Source organism: Pleurodeles waltl, chromosome 4_2, assembly GCF_031143425.1.
Source record: "Pleurodeles waltl isolate 20211129_DDA chromosome 4_2, aPleWal1.hap1.20221129, whole genome shotgun sequence".
Classification (NCBI taxonomy): Eukaryota; Metazoa; Chordata; class Amphibia; order Caudata; family Salamandridae; genus Pleurodeles; species Pleurodeles waltl.
Window position 1 is genome coordinate 170,249,290 of NC_090443.1, and position 12,642 is coordinate 170,261,931.

Here is a 12,642-nt window from a genome sequence, read left to right on the forward strand (position 1 = left end):
ACATATATATATATACACACATATATATATATATATATTCACTAAAAAAAAAGGTTATAGAGGTGCTATGAGTTAGGGGAACTGAGTTCGATCCCACACGACATGACAACTGCCAGCCAAATCAGTTTCCGTCCAGCGCCTCATTTATGCCCAAAAGCAGGGGTGATATTTGGCAACCAGGTGAAGGACATTTTGATTTCTCAGGGAAATCGTGGATGATCAGATCTCATCCTTTTCTTTCAGTTACATTGGTCTCACACATGCAAAGACAAACAGAAGCAGGGAATGGTTCAATAAGATTTATTGAATCAAATGCGTCCTACATAAAATAAAATGAAATTCAACAATGAGGATGATAAAACATACTATAAGCAAAATGATTACAAGAAAAGTGAAACACAAGAAAAGTTTCACCATACTGTCACTATACAGGATGTGTGATTTTTACCTACACCACTAATGTTCTATGTCAGAGCACAGCATGATAAGCCCTAATCCACCCTTCAGGACCCTCCAGGAAGACTTCATCCCCCATACCTGAGTATAACAGTAGTGAAGAAGTCTGTTGTCTATTGGGACACCCTCTCCATATAGGCCAGTGAACCGATAGTCTCAGCGAGCAGCTGTAGCAAAGTCAGACAGCATGCAGTTGTAATCATCTGGCTGGAGCTTCCCTTTATCGTGCAGGGGACAGATATGTTTTTATAATAAAACAGTTAGTGTTCTGAGTAACGGGTCTCCATGTAAAAATACGTATGTTTATGTGAAATGTTAGACGTGGTGTACCATTTTGTACCAGCAACCCTTTCTTCTTGCAGTCTTGAATAAAGCACGGAGTGAAAGAATGTCATTCTAAGAAATGTAAATGCTTTCCTAAGTGACATGACAGCAAGATAAAGGGAAATAAAGCATAACCACAAATGTGATTGTTTCTTAAAGAATACAATGAAATCAAATGAAATGTTGCTATGCTAAAGGACACAGAGAGCAGGCATAGTTGCTAAAATAACATACCCACAAACATCACTAAAATGGCTTCACTACACTTCATAGCGCCAAGGTGTGAAAAAGATTATGCTTATTTCAACAGCCAGGCTAAAAGTGTAATTTACAACAACAGGAAACAAATTGGCAGTGCTTTTTAAAATATGTGTGTTTGAAATGGGGTCTTTGGTTGGCAGTCGGGTTACCCTCTGTCCAAGCAAGGACCCTCACTCTAGTCAGGTTAAGTCACACACAATCCAAATTATCCTGTGCCCACCCTCTGGTAGCTTGGCACTGAGCAGTCAGGCTTAACTTAGAAGGGAATGTGTAAAGTATTTGTGCAATAAATCATGCAATAACACTGTAAAGCACCACAAAAGTACACCACAAAGTGTTTAGAAAAATATATAGTATTTATCTGAAAAGATGCAGGGCAAAACGATTAAAATGTAATAAGTATATGTTGAAATATCAATGTAAAAATGATATAAAGTGTCTTTAGTCTCTTAAAAGCAATAAATGCCTTTTCAAGCACAAAGTACCTGGTTTGCGTTCAAAATCTCCGCAAAGAACCTCAGAGGAGGAGATGCGTGGAAAACCGGGAGGTGTGTGTCGACTTCTCAGGCCGCAGACGGCTACGCGTTGTTTAGTTTTCACGCAGGGAAGGCTCTGCGTCGATTTCCGGCACTTGGTCTTGGATCCTCTTCGGGTTACGGGGTTTTCAGATGCCCTGGGGACACTGCGTGGACTTCTGGTGCTGGCAGGATGAAGTCACAGGGGCTGCGTTGATCCGGTGGGCGTAGCGTGGAAATTTCTATTGCAAGGCAAGCACTGCGTCGTTTCCTCTCTGGAAGTCAGGCTGCGTCATTACGGTTCGGCTGTGCATCGATCCAGTGTCGTGCATCGAATTTCCAGTCGCTGTGCTGGTGCTGCGTCGATCTCGTTGCAAAGTCAGGCTGCGTCATTCCAGTTTGGCGTGCGGTCAATTTTTCACCGTGATGCAGGCTGTGCTTGTCGTTTCTGGCAGGCTGTGCATCGATTTTCTCCCCACAAGGAGTCCTCCTTGTAGAGATGATGGCCCTCATTAAGGTTTAACCGCCGAGCAGCCACCAATGCGGCCACACTCCCGCTGGTGCCATTTTGACATCCCCGCTGGGCCGGCCGGCGGAAACAGAGTTTCCGCCGGCCGGCCCAGCGGGGATGTCGACCGTAACATGGGAGTCGGCTCCTAATGGAGCCGGCGGTGGTGCAGCCGTGCGACGGGTGCAGCTGCACCTGTTGCGCTTTTCACTGTCTGCTGTGCAGACAGTGAAAAGCAGGGTGGGGCCCCTGCACTGCCCATGCCAAGTGCATGGGCAGTGCAGGGGCCCCCAGCGGCCCCGCGACTCACCTTCCCACCAGCCTTTCCATGGCGGTCTCTACCGCCATGGACAGGCTGGCGGGAAGGGGACTTGTAATCCCCTGGGCAGCGCTGCCCTGGAGGATTAAAACCATGGGGACAACCATGGCGGTAAACCGCCGGTCCCGGCGGTGCGACCGCTGCACTTCCGCCGCGGTCGTAATGAGGCAGATTGTACTGCCAGCCTGTTGGCGGTACAATCGCCAAAACAACCGCCAGGGTTGTAATGAGGCCCGATGTCTTTTTGGTCCTGAGACTTCAGGGAACAGGAGGCAAGCTCTATCCAAGCCCTTGGAGAGCACTTCTTCACCACAGCCAGGGAGCAGCAAGGCAGCAGGACAACAGCAAGGCAGCAGCCCTTCACAGAAAGCAGTCAGGTGAGTCCTTTGGGCAGCCAGGCAGTTCTTCTTTGCAGGATGCAGGTTCTGGTTCAGGTTCTCTTCTCCAGGAAGTGTCTTGTCAGGTAGAGTGTCTACCTCAGAAGTGTCTAAGTTGGGAGGGTCAGAGACACTGCTTGAATACCCAAATGTGCCTTTGAAGTTGGGGAGACTTCAAAGAGTGTCTTAGAAGTGCACAAGTTCCCCTTTCAGTTCCATCCTGTCTGCCAGCTTCCCAGTAGGGGGTGTGGCAGTCCTTTGTGTGAGGGCAGGCTACTGTCCTTTGACATGTAAGTGTCAAGCCCTCCACCCTCCCAGCCCAGGAAGACCCATTCAAAATGCAGATGTATGCAAGTGAGGCTGAGTATCCTGTGTTTGGGGTGTGTCTGAGTGAATGCACAAGGGAGCTGTCAACTAAACCAAGCCAGACGTGAATTGGAAGGCACAGAAGGATTCAAGTGTGGAGAAATCCTCACTTTCTAAAAGTAGCATTTATAAAATAGTAATATAAAATCCAACTTCACCATTAAGCAGGATTTTGTATCACCATTCTGACCATACTAAATATGACCTGGCCACTCCTTTCAGATCAGGATCTATCACTCAAACAGTATATGAGGGTAGCCCTAATGCTATCCTATGAAAGGAGCAGGCCTCACAGTAGTGTCAAAACGAATTTAGGAGTTTTACACTACCAGGATATATAGAACACACATGTTCATGTCCTGCCTTTTACCTACATAGCACCCTGCCCTATGGGTGACTTATATGTAGAAAAAGGAGAGTTTAAGGCTTGGCAAGTACTTTTAAATGCCAAGTCGAATTGGCAGTGAAACTGCACACACAGGCCTTGGAATGGCAGGCCTGAGACAAGGTTAAGGGGCTACTTAAGTGGGTGGCACAATCAGTGCTGCAGGCCCACTAGTAGTATTTGATCTACAAGCCCTGGGCACATATAGGCGGTCATTACAACATTGGCGGTAAAAGCCGCTTACCGCCGTGCAGAAGACCGCCAACACACCGCGGCGGAAATCCGCCACAGCTATTATGACCCACAGCACGGAATCCGCCAAAATTCAGACACCCACACAAGTCCGCCACACCAAAGGTCAGTGATAAACTGGCAATAACAAAACCTTTACCGCCACGCCAACAGAAATACACCCACACTATCACAACCCACGAATCCACGCGGCGGTCTTTCAACCACGGTATTCCATTGGCGGTACACACTGCTGTGCTCAAAATACACACACATAAACAAAACACAGCCACATTGGACAATTCCAAATACACACCTGATACACATACACACACCACTCCCACACATCCAATACAATATAAAACACACACCCACATCACCCACAAACCCTTATGACCACAAATCACGAACGAAAGCCAGAGAGAGACACCACCAGCAACAACACTAGCATCCACAGGCACACAACACCATCACCCACATAACTTCCACGCACCTCACACAACACCCCACTACATATCAGCACACTTATCACCACACACACCACCCGACACATCACCTACACCACCCCATGGCACGGCAAAGACAACCCAGGTTATCGGAGGAGGAGCTCAGGGTCATGGTGGAGGAAATCGTCCGGGTAGAGCCACAGCTATTCGGATCACAGGTGCAGCACACCTCCATTGCAAGGAAGATGGAGCTATGGTGAAGAATAGTGGACAGGGTCAACGCAGTGGGACAACACCCAAGAAATCGGGAGGACATCAGGAAGAGGTAGAACGACCTACGGGGGAAGGTGCGTTCCGTGGTCTCCAGACACCACCTGGCGGTTCAGCGGAATGGCGGCGGACCCCCACCTCCTCCCCCACAACTAACAGCATGGGAGGAGCAGGTCTTGGCAATTCTGCATCCTGAGGGCCTCGCAGGAGTAGGTGGAGGAATGGACTCTGGTAAGTCAAAGCTTTACTATTACATCCCCCACCCTACCTGCATGCTATCACATACCCCCATCCTCGCCCTCACCCCCATCACTCCTGCTCCTCACAAATGTCCCAACATCACAAACAACACATCCAAACACCAAGCCCTGCATGCAACAACAAAGCATGGACACCCATCACTAAAGCATGCCCACTGCACATACCCATACACCCCCCTAAACCATCATCACACAAGGGCCCACACAGGAATGCAAGCACTGGGGTACACGTTCACCCACCCATTACACACCTTGACACACACAGATGCAATAATCATGCCTTTATACCCCTGCAGGACCCCTACCCAACGTCACCGGACAGGAGGGTCCACACATGTCCACACCACCAACAGAAGAGGCCCACAGTGATGACAGCACCTCTGTCCAGCTGGATCTAGATGACAAGCCCGGCCCATCGGGGACCTCGGGACAGACGGTTCCCCACGCCCAGTCACAGGCCACTACAGAGCTTCCTCCCTCTGGAAACACCAGCACAGTACCCACCCAGCGGGCCCATACCTCCGTCCCCAGGACACATTAATCAGCAGTGTGTCCACCACTACAGTGCACCCAGGCTAACCCACCACCCCAACAACAACAGGGACCTGGGGCAGTGGCAGTGGGCACACGGTCCAGGGGATGGAGGCCCAGGAACACAGGGGAACTGGGAGGGCTGCTGTGCGACAGGGGGCGGACAGGCCCAGGGAACCCACTATCCACGAGGCCCTCTCCAACATTATGGGAGCCTACCACCACTCCCAGGAGACGATGGCAACGATACTGGCCAAGTTTCAGGAGACCCAGCGCCTACAGGAGGAACAGTATATGGGCTTCAGGGAGTAACTCAGAACCATCAATTCCACCGTGGGCCCCATTGTAGGGGTGCTGAAGGAAGTACTCAACACCAGGAGGGACACTGTGGTACAACAAGGGGCCCCTGACACTAGCCTGGACGATGAACTGCCCACCACCTCCGCCGGCGCTAGTGGAGAGGACGCCCCGCCACAGGACCACCACACCAGCACCCCACCCCCTGCAGAGGGAGAACCACCTCGCAAGCGGTTCCTGAGATCCAGGAAAAAGACAGAGAACGATGCCAAGACCCCCGCCAAGAAATGAGACCACCCTGATTGTCATCCTACTGTCCCACTTTGTCACCCTGTCCATACTTAAACTGCCCCAGCTCCACTTCCAATGCCCATATGGGCAATGCACCTGTGAGACTAATAGACTGGACTCTGCCATGGACATTCCTCCGCCATCACCCCTCACCATTTTTCTACCCCCCCAATTTTGAGCACTAAAAAAAACACCCTTAAAGCACAAAACAATCTGGAGTCTGTCTGTGATTTCAGAATACTGTATTAGCAATAACTGTGGCAAAAAGCTCTTTCATTTGTAATGTCAACATACCTATGTCACACAGCTCTAGTCCATGAGGAATCAAAGCAGATGTCACACTGTGGGACCCAGGTCTGTGAAATCGTAAGAGAAAGTGACAACTCAGTGACCATACACTGGGTGAAAAAGACAGACAGTAGAGAGGAAGTAGTGTTTAAGTAGATGTAGTAGGCAGGTTTGTATCCTTACCTCTGTTTCACTGGAAATATTGCTGGCTCACTGAGTCCCTGTTGTCCATGTCTTCTTCCTCTGCTTCCTCGTCTTCACTGTCCACAGGCTCCACAGCTGAAACAACACCGCCATCTGGACCATCCTCCTGCAGAAAGGGCACCTGTCGTCGCAAAGCCAAGTTGATAAGCATACAGCAGGCCACGATGATCTGGCACACCTTCTTTGGTGAGTAGAATAGGGATCCACCTGTCATGTGGAGGCACCTGAACCTGGCCTTCAGGAGGCCGAAGGTCCGCTCGATCACCCTCCTAGTTCGCCCATGGGCCTCATTGTAGTGTTCCTCTGCCCTTGTCCTGGGATTCCTCACTGGGGTCAGTAGCCATGACAGGTTGGGGTAACCAGAGTCACCTGCAAATGGCGAGGGACAACTGTTAGACACACACTAACCTGGAGGGATATCCCCAGACAACCATTCCCACTGTCTTCCTTCCAGGTGCTCACCTAATAGCCACACACGGTGCCTCTGGAGTTGCCCCATCACATAAGGGATGCTGCTATTCCGCAGGATGTAAGCGTCATGCACTGAGCCAGGGAACATGGCATTCACATGGGAGATGTACTGGTCTGCCAAACATACCATCTGTACATTCATCGAATGATAACTCTTCCGGTTTCTGTCCACCTGTTCACTCCTGTGGGGGGGGACCAAAGCCACATGGGTCCCATCAATGGCACCTATGATGTTGGGGATATGTCCCAGGGCATAGAAATCACCTTTCACTGTAGGCAAATCCTCCACCTGAGGGAAAACGATGTAGCTCCGCATGTGTTTCAGCAGGGCAGACAACACTCTGGACAACACGTTCGAAAACATAGGCTGGGACATCCCTGATGCTATGGCCACTGTTGTTTGAAATGACCCACTTGCAAGGAAATGGAGCACTGACAGCACCTGCACTTGAGGGGGGATTCCTGTGGGATGGCGGATAGCTGACATCAGGTTTGGCTCCGGCTGGGTACACAGTTCCTGGATTGTGGCACGGTCAAGCCTGTATGTGATTATAACATGTCTTTTCTCCATTGTCGACAGGTCCACCAATGGTCGGTACACCGGAGGATGCCACCATCTCCTCACTTGTCTCAGCGGATGGTGCCTATGAAGGACAACAGCGAGCACAGAGTCAAACAACTCAGAGGTACGTACTCACAGCTTACACAGAACACCATTCATACTCAAAAAGTGGCCTGTATGTATGTTGAGTCTAGGCCTAGGTATGTGTGACGCAGTTGAAAATGAAGCCATGTGGGCCCCTGAAATGGCGGCTGCCTGACCTCTAAAGTGGGACAATAGGATGTGAGGTAACTGCGCTGGCGTTGTACACCGTTGCGGTAGGCGGTCGAAGACTGCGGTGCAATGCTGCATTGGTTAACATTGGACCCTATGGGTCCCAGGAGCCAATGAGGATGTACGCAGGCAGTGACGGTACACACCGCCGCGGACGTGACTGACATTTTCTATCTGTTCAATCACTCGATACCTGACCTTCGACAGGAGAGGACCTACACTGCAAGTGCTGCTGTGACCTCGGTCTGGAAGAGACAATGGCTCGAGTGTCTGGGGAAAGGGCCCCTGCATTCACATCAGAGGAGTTGGAGAAACTCGTGGACAGGGTCCTCCCCCAGTACAAGCTACTCTACGGTCCTCCAGACAAACAGGTAAGTACACTGGGAGCATGATGAATGGGCTATGCCTGTGTGGAGAGGGGTCGATGTAAGAAGGAAGGGGGGAGAGTGCGGCGTGCATGAAACGACGGTGAGTGCAGGTGCCACATGGCAAGGGTAGGGATGGGGGCCAATCACTGTGACGGTGCAGTTGGTAATTACTTTCTCTTTCCCCTGTACAAATCATGTAGGTCAGCGCCCACCAGAAAAAACATATTTGGCGTGCCATCGCCAAGGACGTCCGGACCCTGGGGGTCTACCACAGACGGAGCACCCACTGCCGGAAAAGATGGGAGGACATTCGCCGCTGGAGCAAGAAGATGACGGAGGCTCAGCTGGGGACGGCCTCCTAACGTGGGAGGGGTTCCCATCGCACCATGACCCCCCTGATGTTCAGGATCCTGGCGGTGGCGTACCCAGAGTTGGATGGGCGCTTGAGGGCATCACAGCAGCCACAAGGGGGTGAGTACACCCGCATTCAGCTGACTTTGCACGCAGTGGAGGGGTGTGGGTGGGGGAGGTGGGCTGTGGGTTTCCCTAGGCCAGGGCGAGTTCCGTAGGCAAGGTCCCTCTGTAAGGCAGGCCATGTGCCACCCCACCCCACCTCAGTAGAGTGACAACTACACCTAGTCATGCCCCTGTGTCATCTATGTGTGCAGATGTCATCCATAGCCTAGTAGGCCATTTCCCAGGGATTGAACAGTGGAGCCCAAGAGCACGGCGTAGTGCAGGGGGCTTCTGTGTCTGTTGTGTCCGCCAACGGTAGCGGTAATGCATGCACTCAACATGTCTTTCTTCTGTTGTCCCCCCCCCCTTTTTGTGGTCTCCCTGTTCTTGTGTGCATTAGCATCATCAGGCGGAGGAGCAGTGGCACTGGAGCACCAGGGGGCTGCATCCCTCATGGCCATGGAGGGCCACACTACGGAATCGGACTTCACCAGTGGGACGGAGGGCGAGGGGAGCTCCACGGCAGGGACAGGAGCTGAGACCAGTGACACGGACTCGTCCTCTGATGGGAGCTCCCTTGTGGTGGCGGAAACATCTGTGCCACCCCCTTCTACAGGTACAGCCGCCACCCCCCCTTCCAGCACCGCCCTCCCAGCAGCCCCTCAGCCTTCGCCCGTGCCCGCTCACCCAGAAGGGTGGGCATCACCTTCGCCCCAAGCACCTCAGGCCCTTCCCCAGTCACCCCTGCTGCCTTCAGTGAGGAGGCCATTGACCTCCTCAGGTCCCTCACTGTTGGGCAGTCTACCATTTTGAATGCCATCCAGGGTGTAGAAAGGCAGTTTCAACAAACCAATGCATTCCTGGAGGGCATTCATTCTGGTCAGACGGCCCTTCAGCGAGCTTTTCAGACTCTGGCCTCAGCACTGATGGCAGCCATTGTCCCTGTGTCTAGCCTCCCCCCTCCAACTTCCTCCATCCAGACCCAATCCCCTGTGCCTCAGCCTATCCCAAGCGCACCTACAGACCAGCATGCACACACGTCAACACACAAGGGAAGCTCAGGCAAACATAAGCACCACACATCCCACAGGCACTCACGCAAGCATCACACACATGCAGACATACCAACATCCACTGCCTCCACTGTGTCCCCCTCCTCCTCGTCTCCCTCCTCCCTCCCTGTCTCGTCTACACTCACACCTGCATGCAGAACCTCTACAGCCACTATGTCCCTCTCCAGCACACCCACCACCACACCCCGCTCACGTGCAGTCACCACCCCACTACCATTCACACGTCCCCTGTGTCCTCTCCCAGTGTGTCTGTGACGCCCCCTCCCAAGATACACAAATGCAGGCACACACACACCCAACAGCCGTCCACCTCACGACAGCCTCCAGCGCATGCACCTTCACCCAAAGTCAGCAAACGAACACCTCCTACAACCACCTCTTCCTCCACTCCCAAACCCCCTCCAGCTACCCGTCCCAGTGTGTCAAAAAAACTTTTCCTGTCCAACCTTGACCTCTTTCCCACACCTCCCCCACCCCGTCCGTCTCATAGGTCCCGAACTAGCACCTCAGCCACAACATCTCCGGGACCAGTGGTGCCTGTAGTCACCGGAATCTGGAGTGCACCGGCCCCCAGGGCAGCCAGTGTGGCACGGAGCCACAGCACAGTCCCCCACCTGTGAAGCATCAGAAGTTGGCCAGTGCCTAGCGGGAGAGGGGGAAGACTCCAGCCACCAAAGCCGCTCCCAGGGGTCCCGGTGGGAGTGTTGAGTCAGCTGTGACACCTTCCAAGGTGGGGAAGGGCCACAAGAAACCCAGCAAGTCTGGGAAGAGCAGCACGGCGGAGAAGCCCACCAGCACCAGCCCAGCTGCCCAGGAGGCCACCGCCAGCACCAGCCCAGCTGCCCAGGAGGCCACCGCCAGCACAAGCCCAGCTGCCCAGGAGGCCACCGCCAGCACAAGCCCAGCTGCCCAGGAGGCCACCGCAAGCACCAGCCCAGCTGCCCAGGAGGCCACAAGCCCAGCTGCCCAGGAGGCCACAAGCCCAGCTGCCCAGGAGGCCACCACCAGCACAAGCCCAGCTGCCCAGGAGGCCACCGCCAGCACCAGCCCAGCTGCCCAGAAGGCCAGCACCAGCCCAGCTGCCCAGGTGGCCACCACCAGCACCAGCCCAGCTGCCCGGGAGGCCACCGCCAGCACCAGCCCCGCTGGGCCATGAAGGACCGCCAGCAAAAGCCCCGCTGGACCATGAAGGACCGCCAGCATAAGCCACGCTGGGCCATGAAGGTCCGCCAGCAGCTGAGTCCCTGCAATGGAGACCGCCGCCTCAAGCACCGCTGAACAGGGCACCGCCGTCTCAGCACCGCTGAACAGGGCACTGCCGTCTCATGCACCACTGAACAGGGCACCGCCGTCTCAAGCACCGCTGAACAGGGCACCGCCGTCTCAAGCACCGCTGAACAGGGCACCGTCGTCTCAAGCACCGCTGAACAGGGCACTGTCGTCTCATGCACCGCTGAATAGGGCACCGCCGTCTCAAGCACCACTGAACAGGGCACCGCCGTCTCAAGCACCGCTGAACAGGGCACCGCCGTCTCATGCACCGCTGAACAGGGCACCGCCATCTCAAGCACCGCTGAACAGGGCACCGCCGTCTCAAGCACCGCTGAACAGGGCACCGCCGCCTCAAGCACCGCTGGCCCATGAGCGCCAAGGGGACTGACGCTACTGAGTCCGTCACGGGGTGAATGAAGCACTCTGGGCACCATTCCCCCTCCAGAACCAGTGGAGAGATACATCCACTACCTCTGTCCTTAGCAGGATGAAGCACTCTGGCACCATGCCCCCTCCAGAACCAGTGGAGAGATACATCCACTACCTCTGTCCTTAGCAGGATGAAGCACTCTGAGCACCATGCCCCCTCCAGAACCAGTGGAAAGATACATCCACTACCTCTGTCCTTAGCAGGATGAAGCACTCTGGGCACCATGCCCCCTCCAGAACCAGTGGAGAGATACATCCACTACCTCTGTCCTTAGCAGAATGAAGCACTCTGGGCACAAGGCCCCCTCCAGAACCAGTTGAGACTGTTATCCACTTGAGAGACTGTGGCTTTGCACTCCCCAGGAAGGAACAGTGGGCAAGCCACCCACTGTAGAGACTTGAGAGACTGTGGCTTTGCACTCCTCAGGATTGAACAGTGGGCAACCCACCCACTGTAGAGACTTGAGAGACTGTGGCTTTGCACTCCCCAGGATTGAACAGTGGGCATGTGGCTCCCTTGTGGATTTGGCATCGTGCACTCAACCGGCTCAGTTTCCCTCCCGCTGAGGTGCCTGTTTAGTTGCTCTCTGATGCCCCTGCAGTGTTCTCTCCGTCATGGTCGGGATCTTGTGTGGTCCCAGTGTTCCACGGACTTAATTGGAGCACTACCTGGACTACTATGCTTGGTATATATTTTGTAAATGGTGTATATATATATATTTCTGCCTACTTGATTTTAATATATTACAATGGTTACACTCATTTTCTTTTGTCTTTGCATTCTTCCGGGCGGTTTGGGGGGTGTAACTGTGATGTATCAATATGCATTAGTGCGTGTTGTAGTGGGTGAGGGTGGGGGTGTTGCGTGTTGCGTGTGTGTGTCCCTGTTTTTTCCCTCCCCTGTGTCGTAGGTGCAGAACTCACCTTGGTCTTCGCCGCCGGGGTTCGTGCTCCTGGTAGAGGAGCAGGAAGACTATCGCAGGTAGAATTTGGAGTTCCGGGTCCATGGTGTCCTCGTTCCTCGTGGGGTGTGTAGAGGTGAGCGTTTTCCCTTCGGAATTCCTGTTTGCACTGTGTTTTTATCCGCGGTGAATCCGCCCCGGAAAAGGTGGCGGATTGGCCTGTCATAATAGTGTGGGCAGTACATTGTCTTCCGCCTGTCTGTTGGAGGTGACCGCCGCACTGTTTGTTTGTACCGCCGTGGTGGTCGGAGTGTTATAGTGGCTGCCTTTGTTGGCGGTTTCCGCCACGGTCGTAATTGCACATTTGTTTCCGCCAGCCTGTTGGCGGTCTTACCGCCGCTTTAACACCGTCCGCCAGGGTTGTAATGACCACCATAGTGCCTTCTACTAGGGACTTATAAGTAAATTAAATAGTCCAATTGGGTATGATCCAATGTTACCATGTTT